The sequence below is a fragment of the Hypanus sabinus genome, chromosome 12, assembly GCF_030144855.1.
Source record: "Hypanus sabinus isolate sHypSab1 chromosome 12, sHypSab1.hap1, whole genome shotgun sequence".
Classification (NCBI taxonomy): domain Eukaryota; kingdom Metazoa; phylum Chordata; class Chondrichthyes; order Myliobatiformes; family Dasyatidae; genus Hypanus; species Hypanus sabinus.
In genome coordinates, this window is record NC_082717.1 from 12,268,145 (window position 1) to 12,289,812 (window position 21,668).

The 21,668-nt window shown below is 42.7% G+C and overlaps 1 long non-coding RNA gene across 1 annotated transcript in view; it reads left to right on the forward strand.

The window, feature by feature from the left end:
- LOC132402624 (uncharacterized) overlaps positions 1-20,833 on the forward strand; it is a 39,408-nt gene extending 18,575 nt beyond the window's left edge. The window contains exons 2-5 of the long non-coding RNA XR_009514975.1: positions 1,780-2,102; positions 5,389-5,510; positions 12,087-12,206; positions 20,457-20,833. This is a non-coding gene — a long non-coding RNA (uncharacterized LOC132402624). The remainder of the gene's footprint in view (positions 1-1,779; positions 2,103-5,388; positions 5,511-12,086; positions 12,207-20,456) is intronic.
- The last annotated feature ends 835 nt before the right edge of the window (positions 20,834-21,668 follow it).

Sequence of the window (21,668 nt, forward strand, 5' to 3'; positions counted from 1 at the left end):
CTGCAGTCTACGATTTCCCCATTCTGGCATTTTCTCTCTCCATCTTCCATTGAACAAAGGCCCACAAAACCTTCCTTCGGGCACACAAGAAAGAAAAACAACTCCCTTCATTGGCCAGCACACAACCCAAACACTGCATTACAGAGAAACCGTTACATTACCAGGGAAACCTTTCCCAGATCGTTACGTATATAACCATATAACAATTACAGCACAGAAACAGGCCATCTCGGCCCTTTTAGTCCATGCCGAACGCTTACTCTCACAAATCTATTATCATATAATATATAATAAATTATATTATACATTAATATAATATATTATCATGTATTACATTGCTGCCACTAAGTTAACATATTTCACAACATATGCCAGTGATATTAAACCTGATTCTCATTCTGAGATCACCCTGGTCATCCACACAGCTAAGAATCCTACCATTAGCCTCGTGTCCTTCTTTCAAGTTCGATCATCCAAGGCGTCTCACTTCATACTTTGCTGGATTGAAGTCCATCTGCCAGTTAGGTTACTTTGAGTCAGGTTGGGTGTTCGATACAGGAGAGACATTTAATTTCTATTATTCAAGTCTAGAATCTTCATCAGGGTTTGGCACATCAAATATTTATTTCTCCCCATTGTTGTTTCCTGACCTGATGAGTCCCTCTGTGTGTGTTGCTCAAGATGGGTGGCATGGTAGCATATTGGTAAGCACATCCCTTTACAGTACCGGCACCAGGGCTCAATTTCCACTGATATCCATTAGGAGTTTGCACATTCTCACCATGACGTCGTGAGTTTCCTCCGGGTGCTCTGGTTTTCTCCCACATTCCAGATTCATACCAGTTAGTCGGGTGGCAGTCTCATCAGGCCGGGAGGGCCTGTTATAGGGCTGTATCTCTAATCTAAACAACCAAAATTCCAAGCAGCTGCAGAATCTCTTGTGTCTCCTTGAGGCATTTAACCTGCTACTCAGAAAGAGGGAGATACAATTCAACAGCCTGTATCATCTGAAAACAATTCAGCGACAAATTGAAAGCACATTCCACCAGGCACAAGGACAGCTTCTGTCCTGCTCTTTTATGACTATTGAATCGTTCTGTGATGAAGAGCACACGGTAAATGCACTCCTTACACACACATTGCCTTGTCATTTTGTTGTCATTGTGCTGAGTGTGTGCACTTCAATGTCTTCCCTGGTATATTCTCATAATGGTCCTAAGACGAGCCAATGTGCTCGGCCTGGCTTTATGGTACCTCTCCTGCTATACTGTAATTAAGGTAGATACTTCTGGTCATTGTGTAATATGATTGTAACTATATGTGGGGTGCATCAAATTCTGATTGATGTGTAGTCTAAAGATAACTTGGTGCAAAATTAAATTTGGTATGTCTTGGTGCCTAATAAACGGGGATTATCACTCTCAATGGGAGAGAGAGATTAGGGCTGTCAGGTGTTCACACTGAATGAGTATGCCAATATTATTATACCTTCTGTAGATGTCTTTTTGTAAATATTGGCATTTTCCTTTTCACTATTTTCAGCAATTTCTGTAAGCTTGATTATTACACACCTAATAAACACTAGTGCTGAAGTGCCAAGCAACTCCAGCCATTTTCCCTTTGAATGCAATACATTCCATAGTACAATAAGATGGACTCCTAACCTCACAATCTACCTCATGGGTGGAGCTACGATGATGCTAGACAGCGACTTCTTTGGGCTCATCTGTGGAAACAGCTTAATTTCTACATTTAATGTCTCTCTTTTCCCTTTTCAAGGAGGGTGGAGTTCTGTCAAAGACCTTGACCAACAGCTGCTCTCAAGCTTCAGTTCTTTACGATGCTGGTTCCTGCACTTGGGGCTCACCGACCAGCCATTTTTCGATATCTCAAGGACGCGGCCCTGGGGACGAGCTGATTCCAAGTCGACGCTGAAGCATCACTGGAGAAAACACAATATCAGGAACAGCGGATCAGCTTTCGAGAGCTCTGTACTCAGATCACTCTCTTCCTCCTTCTCTCATTAGAGAGTGGGGGAAAGTTCATTGCTGATCCTCGAGTCAGAGAACTTGGAAAAAAGTGACGCAGCGGACTTAAAAACCGTAAGTCAGCGAGTTGTTTGTTTTCTATCTCCCCCTTGCTGAGTGGCATCCCTCTGTCCCTTTACTAGGGAGAGAGAGAGGCTGTGGTATGTCGAATTGTCAGGTGAACGATTAGCTATTGTTGTACTGCAGATCTTGGTCTTTATTGGGGGCTTTGCTATTGCTTGGTGGGTGGAGGGTGCTGATGCTTTTTGCTGAAGTAAATGCTGTGCTGCTGCTTGTGCAAGAGAAGAGGTGTAGGGGGGCTTTGGGATTCTAGCATTTTTACTGTCACTCATTCTTTGGGGCACTTTTCCGTTTTCATGGACGTCTGCGAAGAACAAGAATTTCAGGGTGTACATTGTGTACATTCTCTGCTATTAAATGGAACTACTGAACTATTATGACCTTGCAGCTTATTGCCTGCCTCCACTGTCCTTTCTCTTTAACTGTAACACTCTATTCTGCAATTCTACTTTTGTTTTCCCTTGTACTACCTCGATGCAGTGTGTAATGATTTGATCTGTATGAACAGTATGCAAGACAAGCTTTTCACTGTAAGTGACAATAATAAATTAATTCCAGTCCAAAATACTAGGAAATAGCATGGCTGAATACTTACCGCATGTGGATCAGAATAGTTAACATTGGAAGGATGAGATGTTTACACAGTGAGATGACTTGTATTATGGATGGTGTCCAGAGGGAAGCAATAATTCCAAATGCTCCAATAACAGAAATGTAAAAAAAAAGCAGCAGACAGTTATTTCTCTGCTGCATTTAACAGTTGTTTTGCTAGAAAATTGCTTCACAGATGGCTTTGACAGAAAGATGCATTGCCTTATTCTTAGCATCTCATCCACACGCTTCTCCCGCTGGCTTCACCCAAGTGACCGCCCTCTCTAAAGGGTTCCAGTGGCCTGAGTGGCAGAGAATAAAATGGGGCTGCAGAGTAAAATGGACCCGTGATTAATATATTCTGGATGACAGCCATTTCTGAATAGCTGGTATAATAGTGTGAAGTGCGTGTCCATAGAGTGTGACATTGTTTGTCTAACAACACTAACCATTGGCATGAACCGGGTCAATGAAGCTCTGAGGTAGCATTCCCAGAGAGAGGAATATGATTTTCTTAACCCTTAAAAGCAGGAACCATGAGATCTAAGGTACAACTGTATGCCTCCCAGAAAGTAGGGTCACATATTAACAAGGTGGTGAAGAAAGATTTTGGCATAAGACCATATGACATAGGAGAAAAATTAGACCATTTGGTCCATTGAGTCTGCTCCACCATTCCATCATGGCTGGTTTATTAGCCCTTTCAACCTCATTCTTCCCGTAGCCTTCCATGCCTTGTCTAATCAACCTTCACTTTAAATATACCCAATAACTTGGCTTCCACAGCTGTCTGTGGCAATGAACACCACAGATTCATCACCCTCTGGCTAAGGAAATTCCTCCTCATCTCTGTTCCAAGGGAATTTTGTCTTATTCTGAGGCTGTGCCCTCTGGTCCCAGTTTCCCCACCCCTGTAGGAAACATCCTCTCTATATCCACTCTATCTAGGCCTTACTATATTTGATTGAAAGGAAGTCAATGAGAAGGAAATGCACAGTGGTGGATTCCAATTTGTGTACAGAGATTTTAGTATAAAAGTTTCCTCTCAAACTCACCTGAAACACAAAATCTGCCACTGATTTTATAATAGAACTTAATTTCTGTTGAGAAGGTGACTTGGTGTATTTTAATTAATATAGTTGAAATTGGTTTCTACATACAAAGAAAGCAATTCAAATACAGTCATTGAATGACCATCTATGGGGACTTGACAATCTCTATTAACTTTTGAGACAAAATACAGACTCATTATTCCAGTTATCTGGGTTGCAATGATCAACCTCCTGGCAATAAAACTATTTAAAGTGCATTCAAAAGGTTTGAAATTGCCCTGAACAAAATCATTTAAAAAAACATATCGAGGAAATCTGAAGTAAAAGGAAAAAAAATGCTGGAAACCCTCAACAAGGCTGGTAGTGCCAGTGGGAGGTCGTAAACTGAATTAATGATTTTGGGCTGCCAAAGCTATGAATTAATGAAAACAAATTGGGTTCAGTTTGCAGAGGGAAGAGGAAAGAAGTGGATAGAATAAAGGGAATATCTCTGAATGAATGGAAAAGGTTGGGTTACCCAGAGGTAAGGTTAATGATGATGCAAACTGATTGATTGGTTAGCAAGAACCCTAACTGTAACCCTGGTGGGAAATTATTACAAAATATTTAGCAATACAGTGCAGAATAGGCCCTCTAGGCCTTCAAGCCATGCTTTTCCAGCAACCCCTGACAAACCCAATTTAATCTTAATCTAATCAGAGGACAATTTAGAATGATCAATTAACCTACTTGGTATGTTTTTGAACTGTGGGTTGAACCTGGAGAAAATCCATGCATTCCATGGGGAGGACATAGAGAGACTCCTTACAGAAGAAGCCAGAATTGAACTCTGAACTCCAATCCCCCAAGCTATAATAGTGTCAATTAACCACCACACTACTGGGGAATACATTTCTTAGAGCTAAGCCTATGTTCACTTAGAAAGGCATGGAGTCATAGCATTGACAAAAATAAGAAAAGATCCTTCAACTGGAGTTTAGAAGAATGAAGATCTCGATGAAAACGATATAGATATCTAGGGTGCCGAAGACTTTTGCACAGTACTATATTGAATATTGACAGGCCTAGATGGAGTGGACATGGAGACAACTTGTATAGCTCACGAACTGGTCTTGAATGCCACAGACCTAGTCCTCAAAAGACTACAAATCTTCTGGTTCATTCACGGCTTTTGGTTTGGGTATGTCCAATGGGTTCTCAAAGGCAAAAGCTCATCTACACAGGTCCTGATGAAATTGGTGACAACTGTGGCATATTCATTCAGATGTGAAGATGATTGCCTGAATATTGTCCAGTCCATTGACTGAATCCAGTCCTATTAGCACTCCTCCACCTCCCTGACTATGCCTTCCCGGTCCTCCCCACTGGTGCTGCGATCTATAGTCTCTGCCTATACCCTGCAAGCTGAAGTACAGCCAGGTGATTGGACTTTTCATTATGTGGGTGTGGGATGGCTCGGTAAGTGTTCTTCATGTTTGTCTAACAGTGGTCAAGCATCTTGGCTCCTCTGGTCCCACAGGTGATATGTTGGTGATAGTTGTTCAGAGACTTGTTCAAGCTGGTCTGGTACAAATCTCCTGCAATGACAGGGAAGGCATCATGTGCACAGTTTTGTGACTGCTGTTTATGTTGTTCAGCTCCTGCAGTGCCTGTCCAATGTTGGCCTGAGGTGGAATGGGTATTGCTACCAGGGTGATGGTGGAAAACTCCCTGGGCAGATAAAATGGACAAGATTTGACTGCTAGATGTTCCAGGTCAGGTGAGCATGACTGAGACAGAACTGCCACACTTGTACACCATGAGTTAATCATAAAACATACTTCACCTCCTCTGCCTTTAAAAGACTGAGCTGTCCTGTCTTTCCAGAGTACGTTGATGCCATTGGGCTGCAGTGCTGTGTCAGAAATTGCCAGTGTGAGCCATGGTTCCATAAAGCAGAGTACACAGCAGTTCCTGATATCCCTCTGGTACTGCAACCTTGCTCTGAGATCTTCAATTTTAATTTACATTTGCCAGCAGGATAGTTGGGAGTGGAAGTTTAGGGACTCTTCATTTCAATCATACATGTAGATTGGCACATCGTTCCTATTCAATTTCTTTAACAAGGAACTGCAGTCACAACCCAGTTCTGCCGTCCAACATTCGCCAAATTTGGGTATCAGCAGATTCTTTAAATGTCCCAAAATGATGCTGCTTAATGAAGTACCCGTGGCTGTGGCTGTGGATTTAAGATGTAGTTGTCCAAATGGAAAAATTTGATGATTTCCATCAGGACTGCACGCTAAGTGTTTCCATTCTTACCTATGATGTATCTTACCTGAGATAAGGATGAAAGGAAATGTGTGGGGCAAGTTTTTGGTTGGTGGTGGAGGCAAGTCTAAAAGAAGAGTTCAAGAGGCTCAAAGGAAGGCACATGCGTGTACAAGAAATGGAAGAATGTGGACAGAGTGTAGGCAGAAGGGAGAAATGGGCAATTGTCAACTAACTTAGTTAGTTCAGCACAGCATTGTGTGATGAAGGGCCTGTTCCTGTGTTGTATTGGTCTACGTTCCAAGCCTATCTATATTTTTCCTACTCACCTGCATTAATTTCATATCCCTCCATCCCCTGCTCATTCAAGTACCTGACCAGGTGCCTCCTCAATGTCGTTACTGCTTTTGTCTCCACCATCTCCTCTGGTACTCATATTAGATACTAACAGAAAATTGGACCAAAATTAGTGGATGCAGCCAGTCCATCATAGGTAAAGCCCTCCCCACCACTGAGCACATCTACAAGGAGTGTTGTAAAGGAGTGTTGCATCCATCATCGAGGACCCCCTGCATGCAGGTCATGCTCTCTTTTCACTGCTGCTATCAGAAACAAGGTATAGAGCCTCAGGACCCTCACAACCGGGTTCAGAAACATTTATTAACCACAGGCTCCTGAGCAAGATGGGGTCACCTCAATGAACTTCATTCACTTCCACAACCTATGGACTTACTTTCAAGGACTCTTCATCTCAAGTCCGTGATGTTTGTTTATTATTTATTATTAAATTTTTATTTTTTTCTCAGCTCAAGCCGGTAAAACCTGAGGTACAGGCATAGCCAAGCACACGCATTTCTCAATTTTAGACAATTCTAGAGGTTTTCAGTATTGTAGCTTTCTGAAGATTTATATAAATATTGCTGTGTGGGCCTAATTGTTTAATGCTATTGTGTAGTGGCTTTGCAGTAATAGCAGTTATAGAGACAATGTTTACCCTGTTCAAGTTACATAGATTTTCAATTTCCTCTTTAAATTCAGCACATTTCTGGTGTTTTTCACTTATAAATTTCTGAATGTTGTGTGTGTTTGGAATGGTCATATCTATTAAGTAAGTTGTCCTTACTTGTTTATCCTGTAATGTTATATCCAGACAGTTATTTTGGTCTTAGACACCCTCAGGAACCAGTTAGGTTTGGGGCAGGTGAAATCCTGTCGCATAAATCTGACTGAACTCACAGTGTTGATAAAGGCAGGGTGGTGGATGTGATTTACATGGGCTTTAGTGAGACTTCTGACAAAATCTCAGATAGCTGGTTGCTCAGAAGTTTAGGGTCCATTGTATGTTGGCAAATTGGATCCAAAATTGGCTTGGTGACAGGAGGCAGAAGGTAATGTTAGGAGGTGTTTCTCTCACAGGAAGTGGTATGGTGTGCCTCCGGGATCAGTGGTTTTTCACATACACACAGTGTCCACTTTATTAGGTACACCTGTGCACCTGCTCATTGATGGAAATATCTGATCAGCTAATCATGTGGCAGCAACTCAATGTATAAAAACATTAGACGTTGTCAAAAGCTTCAGTTGCTGTTTGGATCAAACATCAGAATGGGAAAGAAATGTGATCTGAGTGACTTTGTCCCTGGAATGATTGCTGGTGCCAGATGGGGTGGTTTGAGTATCTCAGAAACTGCTGATCTGGGATCCTTACACACTCCTGTTTCTGGGATTTACAGAGAATGGTGCAAAAAACAACAAAAAGGAGATCCAGTGAGTGGCAGTTCAGTGAGGGAAAACACCTTGTTAATGAGGGAGGTCAGAGAAGACTGGCCAGACTGGTTCAAGCTGATGGGAACAGAACAGTTACTGAAATAACCATGTGTTACAACAGTAGTGTGCAGAGGATCCTCTCTGAATATACAACACATTGGACCTTGAGGTGGATGGGCTGCAGCAGCAGAAGATCATGAACGTACACTCAGTGGTCACTTTATTAGACACCAGAACCAAGAGCAACATGAGATATTTAGAGACTTCTCCTTTCCTAACCTCCCTGAATGCTTTCACCCATTAATTCTCTCATTTAGACAAGGAACATTGAGAAACACGATCTTTACTTGCAGTAATTTGTCTGCAACTGAGCTGACAGCGCAGACTAGTGTCATGAGAGTTACCAATGTGACATGATCTCCTAAGGTGGTAAGTGAGGGGAAATCAACAGCTCTGTTACACAGGTGTACAGCATGTACATAACTGGGAACAGCTACAATGAGAACAGAGGGAAAGGACAAGGGAAGGAGGGCATGAAACAGAATGTGTGTGAATAGATGGAAGGTAGGAAGTGTCCATCAATCCCTCAAAGTTGTAATACAAGTTGATAGGGTGGTCAACCTGTTTTCAGCGTAGGTATTCTCGCATGTTGAGGGCAGTAGGTTGTGGGCTCTGTTCTTGATGAAGTGTCCATTGGCCCATTGACCCAGTGGCTCCCCGATCGATCGAGCGGTAAATCGACTGGACCTCTTACACACAGGTGGCAGTCCTCTTTAGTCCCAGGGTGTACCGCTACTGACATGACTCAATTAAAGCTTTAATCATTGTCACTCTTTCCCCATGCAGCTGTAACAGGTGGTTAAGGAAGTGCATGGTGTATTGGCCTTCATTACAGGGGACAGAGTTCAAGAGCTGTGAGGTAGTGTTGCGGCCCAAAGAAGTCCTGGATAGATTGCTCTTGGAGTATTGTATTCAATTTCGGACATCTCATAAAAGGAAGGATGTGGGAGCTTTAATGAGGGTGCAGAGATTTACCAGGATGCTGTCTGGATTAAAAAGCATGTCTTTATGAGAATAGGTTGAGTGAGCTAGGGCTTTTCTCTTTGATGGAAAGGAGGATGAGAGGTGACTTGACAGAGGTATATAAGATGATAAGAGGTATGGACAAAGTGCCTTTTTCCCAGGGTGGAAATAGATAAAATGAAAGGGAATAATTTCAAGGTGAATGAAGGAAAGTATAGGGGGATGACAGAGTTAAGTTTTTCACACAGAGAGTGGTTGTTGAGTGGAATGTTCTGCCAGTGGAGGTGGTACAGGCAGATATATTAGAACATTTAAAAGACAGGGTCGTGGATGAAAGAAAAATGGAGTGCTATTTAGGAAAGAAGATTTAGATCGATCATGAAGTACATTAAAGTGCCAGAGCAACATTGTGAGCCAGACGGCCTGTAGTGTGCCAACTCTTTAACCTACTTCAAGATCAATTTAAATCTTGACACCTACATAGCCAGACTTTCAAAAACTTCAAGATCAAGCTAACTTTAAAATTATGCCCCCTCGTATTAGACATTTCTGCTCTGGGAAAAAGTTCCAGTGAAATATCTCATCTGGTGGGAAAGGTAAATCAGTGACAGACTTTTTGTTTAACGATACTGTGGTCATGTCTGCAGGGGCACTGAGAGAGGAAGAGGTCCTTTAAACTGTCAATGTTGCTCCAGCATTCAGTTAGATCTTGGAGACCCAAACAATCAGAGATGCTATGATCCATACCAACAATCTGCTGGAGCATTAGCATTAGCTGTCGAGGAAAATGGACAGTTGATATTTCAGATTGAGATTTTTCATCTGGACAGAGATAGAGCAGCAAGTCCAGAGAGGTGAGCAGAAGGGGAGGAGCAAGAGCTGGCAAACAATAGGTAGTTCTAGGTGTGGAGGGGTAATAGGTAGATGGAGGAAGGGAGAGGAGCAATAGCAGTAGTGGCTGGGAGGCTATAGGTAGAGGTGAAAAGGGGCTGAAGATGATGGACTCTGATAGGAGAGGAAGGTGGAGCTTGGAACCAAGTAAGGGTGGTACAATGAGAGAGGGGAACAGTATTAGGATTGCCATTGTTTCAGGTTGAAACTGCTTCAGTCCACCATTCACCTTGGACTCCTGTATCACTGCTCCCCGTCTCCTCTTTATATTGGCCATCTCGCCTCGGTACTCTCAGTCCTGACTCAGGGTTTCAATTTGTTGTGTTGACAATCCTTTCATTTCCACCAATGCTGTTCAACTCAGGGATGAATTATTGCTCCAGATTCCAGCAACCATCATGAGGATCACTGGATCTTCTCCCTCCCCACATGTCTGTGGCTTATTTGGAGCTCTGTAGATGAAGGGTCTGAAGCATTGTTGAGGATCCCTACCACCCATCCCACAATCTCTTTGACCCACTACCGTCTGGAAGGAGTTAGAGTAACATCAGGACTAGGACTGTCAGTCTGGGTAACAGCTTCTTCCCTCAGATTGTGAGGCTAATGAATACCCTGTCACCACTGAGTTCTTGTCACTAGGGCAGCAAGCTGTTTACCTGTGTTGCAAACTACATGAATTGTGAATTATATTTTACTCAGTTATTTGTGGTAATGTTTAGTTTTATGTGCTGTGTGTGATATATGTTTTGCCATCTAAAGAAACATTGTTTCATTTGGTTAGATTAATGTACAGTCAGATGACAATAAACTTGAACTTGAATTATTGTGTCTTATCACAACTTACTTCCCCACGTATCTTTGTATCATTCATAAACTTGGCAACCATATCTTCAGTGCATTTATCCAACTCATTTATCTAAATTGTTAAAGCCTTGGCTTTCATCTCTTGGCATTCCACTCGTTACAATTTGCCAGCCAAAAATAATGAATCATTAACGCCTACTCTCTACTTTCTGTTATGTAGCCAACCCTTGCAATATAGTTCTTCCTGCTGCATGAATCTTATCTTCTTAAATAACCTTTAATGAAACATCTTCTCCAGAACCTCCTTGAAATCTAAAAATAGAATATCCAGTAGTTTCCTTTTATCTGCAGAACATGATCCTTCATCAAAGAATACCAAAAAGCTGATCAAACATCAAATCCACTTCACAGAACCATGGTGACTTTATCTGATTACCTTAAACTTTTTCTAAGTGCCCTGCAATGTCTTCAATAATCCCAACCATTGAGAATACCAATATGAAACACTGCCGTAAGAAAACAGCATCCATCATCAATGATCCTCACCATCCAGGCCATGCTCTTTACTTGTTGCTGCCATCAGGTAGAAGACATAAGTACCTTAGGACTTGTACCACAAGGTTCAAGAATAGTTACTACCCATCAGCCATCAGGCTCTTGAACAAAAGGGGATAGCTACACTCTTCCTGTTTCTGGTGTTCCCACAACCAATGGTCTCTCTTTAAGGACACTTTTGTCTTGTTATTTCATGCTCATTATTTATTGCTATTTATTTACATATATTTGCCTTTGCACAGTTTGTTGTTCGTTGATCCTGTTTACAGTTACTATTCTATAGATTTGCTAAGTTTGCCCACAGGAACAAGCATCTCAGGGTTGTATGTGGTGACATGTATGTACTCTGTGAATAAATTTTACTTTGAACTTTGAGTGATCATCATCATCATCAATATGTGCCGTGCTGTATGACGTGGACAATCATGGTCTATGATATGATTGTTTGCCATGTCATATTGCCATGATTTGCCATGAATTGCCATGATTGTTCTTGGCAAATTCTTCTACAGAAGTTCTTAGCCATTTTCACTACTCTTCAGAGATTGTCTGCCTGGCGTCAGTGGTTATATAACCAGGACTTGTGATATGCACCAGCCTCTCGTACGACCTTGCTCCCAGGGCTTCCCATGACCTTGATTGAGGGTGGGGTCTATGCAGGTGCTACTACTTGCCCAAGTGTGACCGGCAGGTGAGTGGAGGGAAGGACCACCATTACACCTCTTTTAGTGGAGATGTATCTCCACCTTGCTACCCATTACTTTCTAACAGGGTGCCACAGTAGCTTAGTGGTCAACATGATGCTATTACAACTTGGGACGTTGGAGTTCAATTCTTTGAACAGCTTCTATTGTCTTGTTTGTTTCATGACTATCTAGAGAAGACTAATCTCAGAGTTGTATACTGTATACATATTTTAGAATAAATATATCTTTAAACCTTTGAGCTATGTGCCTGTGATGCTACTGCAAGTAAGATTTCCATTGCACCTGTGAAATGTAAATATATTTGTACATTTGGCAATAACCTTGACCTTGACTTTCAGCTTGACCTTATCAACTCCTTTAAAAGATGAGGTGCCAGAAAATACTGCATTGGAATGTCAAGATTTATTATGAGCTGAGGTCCCTGGAATTAGCTTGAATCCATCGCCCTTGTGTCACAGGTGAGACAGAAAGAAAGATCGGCTTCAAATGTCACAGATGCATTGAAACATACAGTGGAAGTGTCAACTTTGCATCGGCAGCTCACACATTCAGAGGGTTGTACTGGGGGCAGCCTGCAAGCATTCTCACTTCCAGTGCCAACATAACATGCCCACAACAAAAGATAAACATCTTTGTAGAGTCATGGAGTCATACAGCATAGGAACAGGCCATTCAGCCCAACCTGTCTAGGCCTACAAAGATTCCCAAATATTCCCAGTGGTTGACCCATATTCATCAAAACCTTCCCAATAACCCTGTGTTTGATCTATATCCCCTCTGCCTGGCCTGCTGAGTTCCTCCAGCACTTTGTGTGTTGCTCGGATTTCCAGCATCTGCAGATTTTCTCCTGATTGTATCCACTTCGACCTCTTCCTCTGACAGTTTGTTCCTTTTCCATTTCCTGCAGCCCCTCTGCCCCACAGAATACTGCCAGACAAATAGTTCCCTCTTGTGCCTATTAGTTGCAGCCTGTTCTACTGGGATAAACACTTGCACCTCCCATCTACAGTGAAGCCTGAATTCTTTAGACCTTTCCGCTCACATTGTCGCTTTCAGAACATAGAACGTTACAGCACAGGCGCTTCAGCCCACAGTGTTATCCGACCTTTCAACCTATTCTAAGATGAATCTGCTACTTCCCTTCTGTATAGCCCTCCATTTTTCTTTCATCCATGTGCTTATCTAAGAATGTATTAAACGCCTGTGATATATCAACTTCTACCATCACACCTGGTAGGGACGTTCCCTACACTCACCATTCTGTCTGTAAAAAACTAACCTCTTACATGTCCCTATACTTTCCTCCAATCTCCTTAAAACTATACCTCATCAAATAAGCCATTTCTGCCCTGGAGAAAAAAATCTCTGGCTATCTTATCATTTTTTTCAAAGTTCAAAGTAAGTTTATTATCAAAGTAAATATATGTCACCATATATGACCCTGAGATTCATTTTCTCATGGACGTACTCAATAAATCTATCGAATAATATCCATAACAGGATCAAGGAAAAACCACATCACTTGGGTGTTCAATCAGTGTGCGAATTTCAACAAACTCTGCAAATACAAAAATAATTAAGTGACACTATTTAATAAATAATAAATATCGAGAACATGAGATGGAGAGTCCTTGAAAGTGAGTCCATAGGTTGTGGAAACATCTCAGTGAAGGGCTGAGTGAGGTTGAGTGAAGTTATCCCCTTTGGTTCAAGAGCTTTTTGGTTGTGGGGTAGTAACTGTTTCTGAACCTGGTAGTGTGAGGCTCCTCGCCTTCTTCCTGATGGCAGCAGCGAGGACAGAACATGTCCTGGGTGGTTCGGTCCCTGATGTTGGCTGCTGCTTTCCTGTGACAGCATTTCATGTAGATGTATTCAATGGTGGGCAGTGCTTTACCTGAGATTGACAGGGCCGTAGACACTACCTTTTGTAAGATTTTCCATTCAACGGCATTTGTGTTTCTATACCAGGCTGCAATGTAATCAGTTAATATTACTCTCTACCACACATCAATAGAAATTTGTCAAAGTCACGATCAAGTCACCTTACATCCTCCTTCACTCCAAATAGAAAAACCTTAGCTTGTTTGACCTATCCTCGAAAGGTGTGCTCTCTGAATTGGGCACATCATGGATTTTGGGTTACTTACATTTTGAATAATGTAGATTTCCCTTACAGCCGTTGTAGTCGGTCCTCAGTGGTAGATGAAGGGAAAGTGCTGCTGAGCTTTACTTCAGAATCTTAATAGAAATATATTTCATACAAAGCACAGCATCTGACGCTCCCCTCCACAGATTCATTTCTCCCAGTCCCAATTGCAACAACTGTTTTCAAACTGAATTCAGAAGAAAGAGCTTGCATCTATACCACAAAAACAAGAAGGTCTCAGGTACTGGAAGGCCAGGGAATGATGCCAAAATAAAAAAGGTGGGGGATGAGAAAGAAGATAGCTAGAAGGTGATAGGTGAAACCAGGTGGGTGGGAAAGGCAAAGGGCTAGAGAAAAAGGGATGTGATAGGAGAGGGGAATGGACCATGGGAGAATAGGCAGGTGAGAAGAGGTCAGAGGCCAGAGTGGGAAATAGAAGATGAGGGAAGGAGGTGGCAATTATAAGACCCAATGTGCTTTACAACCAATCAATTAAACTTTTAAAAATGTCAGAAATGCTCACAGAATGTACGATCAAAGGGTAATGTTGTGCCTGGGAGGTCAGAATGTTAATGAGGTCAGACAGGTTCAAAGTTCATATCAGTTCATGGTGCACTGAAGGCAGTGAAGGAGACACTCTGGCACGTTGGCCTTCATCAGTCAGGACAGTGAGTTATTAGAGTTGGGAGGTTACTTTGCTGTTATACAAGATGTGGAGCACTGCCAGAAGAAAGCAGCATCCATGAACAAGGACTCTCGCCATCTAGGCCAAGCTTTCTTCTCACTACTGCCATTGGACAGGAGGCACAGAAGCCTTAGGTCCACACCGACAGGTTCAGGAACAGTTATTACCCTGCAGCCATCAGACTGCTGAACCGGCATGGATAACTTCAACCTCCGCTACCCTGGACTGATTCTATGACCTACAGACTCACTTTCAAGGACCTTAGAACATGTTCTTCGTATTACTTTATTTGCACAATTGTCTTCTTTTGCACATTGGTTGTTTGTCCGTCTTTGTCTGTTTATATATGACCTCATGTAAATTCAATTGTATTTATTTCCCTGTAAATGCCTGCAAAAAATGAATCTCAAGGTAGTATTGTTAACATATAAGCACTTTGTTAATAAATTTACTTTGAACTTTGAACTTGAAGCTTGTGATGTTTGTGAGTTCGCTTCCAGTGCATCTCCTCCTTCCTTTTCTCCAATGTCCACTCTCATTTCCTATCAGATTACTTCTTCTTCAGTCTTATCTTTTCCACTTATCATCTCCCAGCTTCTTACTTCATCCACCCCCCCCCCCACCCCACCCATCCACCTTCACCCACAGCTAGCTGCACCTATCACTTGCCAGATTGCCCTCCTTCCTCTCCCCCTTGCCTTCTTATTCAGGCTTCTACATCCTTTTCTTTCAGTCCCGAGAAAAGGTCTTGGCCCAAAACATCGCAGGTTAATTTCTCTCCATGGATGCTGCCTGACCTGCTGAGTTCCTCCAACATTTTGTGTGTGCTGCTTGGACTTCTGTCAAGTGCAGACCTCTTGTGTTTATATTTCAGAATATTCTGTTCACTTTTGGTCATTCTGATGCTATTGAGCCTCTGGTTATCATCACAGTCCCGGCCAACACTACAGACTCTGGCAGCTCATTCCAGATTTGTGAGAAAAAATTTATTTATTTATCTACAAATAAAGAGTGGAGTAGGCCCCACCAGCCCTTTGAGCCAAACTACTAATAATTACCACTGATTTAACCTAAGGCTAATCATGGGACAATTTACAATGACCAATTCCCCTACTAACCAGTATGTCTTTGGACTGTGGGAAGAGCACCCAGAGGAAATTAATGTATCCCACGGGGGGGGGGGGGTACAAAATCCTTACAAAGGATGTTGGGGTTGATCTCCAAACTCCAACACTTTGAGCTGTAATAGTTTTGTGCTAACCACTGCACCACCGTGAGTGTCCTAGATCCCGTTTAAACCTCTTGCCCTTTCACTTTAAACATCACACTGAGTTTTAGGTGTGTTGCACTTGGGAAAAGATCTCCGAATCTCTACCCTATCTATGCCTCCCATAATTTTCTACATCTCTGTCAGATCACCTCTCAGCTTTAGAGAAAACAATCTCTGCTAATCCAACCTCTCCTTATTACACAAACCCACTGTGGTGAACTACATATACCTGTCTGGACACGCCCCCTGCTGACTGCTCCTGTGGCTCCTCCCACGGACCCCGGTATAAAGGCGACTGAGGCCTGAGCCCGGCCTCTCAGTCTCCAGGATGTAGTATGGTGGTCAACCACTGCTTGTTCCTTCTTCCAGTCAATAAAAGCCGATATCTCGCCTTTATGTCTCAGAGTGAGTTATTGATGGTGCATCACCCACCAATCCAGGCAAGATTCCCATCAATTGTGGCTGAAAGAAGGTTATAGCTGGGAGCTTAACATACAAGGATGCACGTTGTATCGAAAGGGCGGGTAGGTAGGTAGAGGGGGTGGCGTGGCTCTGTTGGTAAAAAATGAAATCAAATCATGAGAAGGAGGTGGCATAGGGTCAGAAGGTATTGAATCACTGTGGGTAGAGCAAAGAAACTGCAAGGGTGAAAAGATGCTGGTAGGAGTCGCCAAATAGAGGGATGTCCATTTAGAACAGAGATGAGGAGGAATTTTATTAGCCAGAGAGTGGTGAATCTGTGCAAATTGTTGTCACAGGCGGCTGTCGAGGCCAAGTCATTGGGTATATTTAATGCAGTGGTCTTGATTGGTCAGGGCATGAAGGGATATGGGGGGAAGACAGGAGATTGGGACTGAGAGGGAAAAAAAATGGATCAGCCATGATGAAATGGCAGAGCAGGCTCAATGGGCCAAATGGCCTAATTCTGCTCCCATGTCTTATGTTCTTATGGTCTAATCTTTTCTGCATCCATATTCAACCCTGAGATTCACTTTCTTACAGGCGTTTAGACAGGATCAGTGAAAAACTACACACCAGCAAAAACAGACAAACAACCAATATGCAAAAGAAGACAAACTGTGCAAATACAAAAATAAGTAAATAGCATTGAGTACCTGAGTTGGCAGGCTGCTTGAAAGTGAGCCCATAGGTTGTGGGATCAGTTCGGTGTTGAGGGGAGTGAAGTTATCCACGCTAGTTCGGTAGCCTGATGCCTGAAGTGTAGTAACTGTTCTTGAACCTAGTGGTGTGGGACCTAAGATTTCTGTACCTCCTTTCCTGAAGGCAGCAGCGATCGTCCATGCGTCTACAAGAGTCTCTTAAATGTCCCTAATGTATCAGGGTCTAACACCACCCCTGGCAGTGCATTCCATGCACCCACCACTCTCTATGAGAAAAAAACCTACTTCTGACATCCCCTCTATACTTTCCTCCAATCACTTATGTCCCCTGCTATTAGACTTTTCTCCCTGGGGTGAATTCTCTGGCTGTTCACTTGATGTATGCCTCCTCTCGAACCCAGCTGCACAAACGTAATCACTACATTTTGGCAACACTATGACTCCTTTCAAACTCAGCATGTTGCATGATGGATTTGTTGTTTTTTTTTCTCTCTCCAGTTGCATTCTTCCTTGCAAAAGAATATGCAGAATACAATATATGTTTTTTTTTCTGTGAATGCTACTTGTCTGATGTTATGCACCTGTAATGCTGCTGTATCCTGTAATGCTGCTGTATGTTTTAATTTGCTTTTATGATACATATACAGTACTTGTGCAGATGGCAATAGATTTGACTTTGACTTCAAAACAGAAAGAATTGCACAAATCAATATAAAAAGATATCCTGCCGTTCCTGGCCTCAATGACTATCTAATAGTTTCTGAAGACACAAGTATTGTATTCGGATTCAAATTGTATTCAAATGTATTCCAATGTGGTGGTTGTACATTGTGTCCAACAATGGCAGGAAATCTGTGCGGGAGAGTTTTTAAAGTAGAAAAGCCATTGCACTGGGTCAGTTCCACCCTCCTAAGCTCAGAAGTCTGGGTGCTGTGGTACGAACAAGCACCACAAGCTGAGGTCTTCCTGGCTGTTGGATCTCACAGTCTGCCAGAGCTGACTTTGCATACAGGGACAGGCATGTCCCTGTCTCACTGGGGTATGATGCCGCCAGCTATCCTCAGCTGGTTTAGCTGTGTTTCGAAGGGTGGTACCAGGATGTGGCCACAGTTGCATGCAAACAGCTGCTTGGAGCCAAACATGGGAGTAGGGTGCATGGGGTATCCAACGAGGGGACGATCTCTGGTGAAGGGGCTTGTCATGTCCACTCTGGGGCAGCTCACTCACCTTTGGTCCCCACCAGACACTCAACGTGCAGATCAACTCACACACACACACAGAATGCTGGAAGAACTCAGCAGGTTAGGCAGCATCTATGGAGGGGAGCACGCAATCAATGATTTGGCCCAAGTGTATTCATCAGTACTGCAAATGAAGGGGTCAGAATTCAGAATAAGAAGTTGGAGGGGTGGGTAAAGAGAGAGGAATACAAGCTGGCAGGTGATAGATGACAAACACAAGAAAATCTGCAGATGCTGGAAATCCCAAGCAATGCACATAAAATGCTGGAGGAGCTCAACAGGTCAGAGAGCATCTGTGGGAGAGAGAAAATTATGAAGTGGTCTGATGAAGGGTCTCAGTCCGAAACGTCGACTGTGTACTCTTTTCCATAGATGCTGCCTGATCTATTGAGTTCCTCTGGCATTTTGTGTGTGCAGGTGATAGGTGAGACCAAGGTAAGGGGGAAGATGGGTTGTGGGGAGGGGGAATGAAGTGAAGCTGGGAGTGATAGGTGGAAGAGGCAAAAGGCAATCTGATAGGAGTGGTACATGGAACATGGGAGAAATGGAAGGAGGAGGGGCACTAGGAGGAGGAGGTAGGCAGGTAAGGATGAGGGGGGAGTTAGAATGGGGAAAAAAGAAGGGTGAGGAGGGGGGATACACTCATTTATGAACTGCTGTATAGCCTTGCGAACCCAGCCTTTTCTCTAAGTCCACATTATGTCCTCAAATTCCTTTCCAATCCCTCCTGCAGTATTCTACAAACAGAGAGCCATTCAGAGAACATTTAATAAATAAGAGCAGGTATAGGCCATTCAGCCCCTCAAATCTGATCTATAGTTCATTAGGCCTCCAGCTGCTCTGATCTCCATTCTCCAGCCCAAAGCTCAAAACTGTCAGTTTCCCACTAATCCAGGTGTTGGTCGATCTCAGCACTAAATATCTAACGTCTATAACTCTGAGTTTCAAAATGACTCTGAAGCTTCTTGAAAGATTTCTGCATGATGTTAATGGATGCTTGAGGGTCTGCATAGACTCAGTGGGCTAAGGAGTTTGTTTCTGTAGTGAATGTCTCTGAACCAGTAAGCAGACCAGTTGATAATGTGGATTATTGTTCTCACGTACTGAGATACAGTGAAAAATCTATCTTACAAAAACAATAACAAAGTGCAGAGTAAAATAGTACAGTTACAGACAAATTGCAGCGCAGCTAGGCAGTAAGGAGCAAGGTCGTAACGAGGTCAAGGTCAAGAGTCCATCCCATGGTACTAGATTAAACTATGTTCAATAGTCTTACTGATGGAAGTCTCCTTCTTCAGACATAACCTATTGATTATGTCCTCGGCGGTGAGGAGGCTAATGCCGATGATGGACAGGCTGAGCCACTGAACCCAATGCTCGGATGACGGTTTAATAGAAACACAGAAAATAGGTGCAGGAGTAGGCCATTCGGCCCTTTGAGCCTGCACCGCCATTCAGTATGATCACGGCTAATCATCCAACTCAGAACCCTGTACCTGCTTTCTCTCCATACCCCCTGATCCCTTTAGCCACAAGGGCCTTATATAATTTAAGCACGGAAAGGTCGGGTACATGCCGAATCAAAGCGGTGGGGTCCAAAGTGTATCAAAGCAACTGAACCCGATGTTTGGACAATGATTCGGGTGCCGGGCCAGATTGAAAAATTCAGGGACTGAGGCGATGCGGGGGCCCGTTCAGTCCACTGCCTCGTAACTTTTAGTTGGCTGTGCACTGAGCTATGAGTCACGGAGTCTCTTTGTGTATTTCCGTTCAGAATGCTATTTGCTTGTGGTTGTCATTTGCCTAGTCTGTTTTCTTCCTTTCTCTGCTCATTAGGGTGTTTGATGGACTTTTTTTTAAGGGTTCTTTTGGGTTTCTTTGTTTTGTGGCTGCCTGTAAGGAGACAGATTTCAAGGTTGTATAATGTTTACATACTTTGATAATAAATGAACTTTGAACTTTGAAGCCTTTACAACTTTTTCAGATACAGTGCTGTAGTGCTACTCAAACAAGCCAACACCACTGAGAGACTAAGCAGGGGTGGGGGGATGGGGGAGGGTTGATCCTGTATAACGTATTTTCCAGTCCAATCTAATTGCAAGTGTAATGCCCTGGTTAAGATTTCTTCTGTTAATGCTATAGAGTATTTCATTTAGTGGCTTTCTGTAAAGGCAGTGTGACCTGCTGGTGTGTCATTCGAGTTTCGGTTTCGGCTAAAGATAAAGGGCTGTGGTGTTCAATTTAGGAATACGTGTCAGCCAGTCAAGATGGTGGAATTGGGAGAAGTATCTCAGGAGACACTTGAGAAGGATTTGTGATGGACACTGGTGGAGTTCATGGTCTGTGGCAGGAGAAGAGAAGATCAGCAGAGACAGCCATTGATCTGATGAGTAGACACAACTGCAAGGACTGCTTTGCGAGATAAAGGAATCCAAGATGGGGAGCTCTACCGGTGACTGGTGGTGAGAATTCAGCCCCGTAAATAACAGTTATAACCAGCTTTTGGAAGATAAGAGGTGCAACGGTCATGTGCACATTTAGACTGGTTTAAATAGGTCCTGTTTTACTTTCTTTTCTTTCTCTTTTTAACTGTTTGATAAAGCTGAAAATAGTAAACGTAATTTCTTTATAATTTTATGCAGTGTATGACCTATTATTTCTTGATGACTGGTACTTGTATATGGGCAGTATTTATGCAGTAATCGCTCAAATTGAGGTTTCTTTAACTGGAACACCATTTCTGTTTGGTTGAACCCCAAATCATACTTTGACATATATTGCTTACAAAGGGCGACCTTCTCATCGGTGAGTCCCGTGACTGCTAGTAGAGCTGGCTAACAAACCCAGTGAGGGGGGCTACACAAGGCCCTAAAGCTGAAAAATATGATCAATCCTTTATTAAGAAACTAGCAAAACAAACAATCTTGAAGAGATAATGCTAATAAAACTACAACTAGTGATATAACAAAATAAACAGTCTTAGCGTATGAAAAGTACTTCAGCACTCTTCAATGTGATTAAGAGGTTTAAGTGAACATAAACATGATTAAACTAAGTTAAATGATTTTAAATGTAATTAAACAGTCAACAAAAATGATATCACCCCTTAGCTCATGCTCCTAGCTGTAGACTGAGTAAAGACAAAGCATAAATATGTAACTAAACTCTTTGCTTCTACCATGCTCCAACCCACATAACGAGCAACCATAACAACCATGCAAGACAAAATGCAGAGAGAAAATACGTACACGGCTCTGATGCAGTGCAGTGGCCTCTCCATTCCAGATGGAGATGCCACCAGTCAGAATGCTTTCTGCAGTACACCTGTCAAAATTTCCCACTTTTTGGTGACATACCCGTTCTCCTCAAAATCTGAATGGTATCGCTGCTGGTGTGCCTTCTTTGTAATCGCATCAATATTTTGGCCCCAGGATAGATCTTCAGAGATGTTGACCGC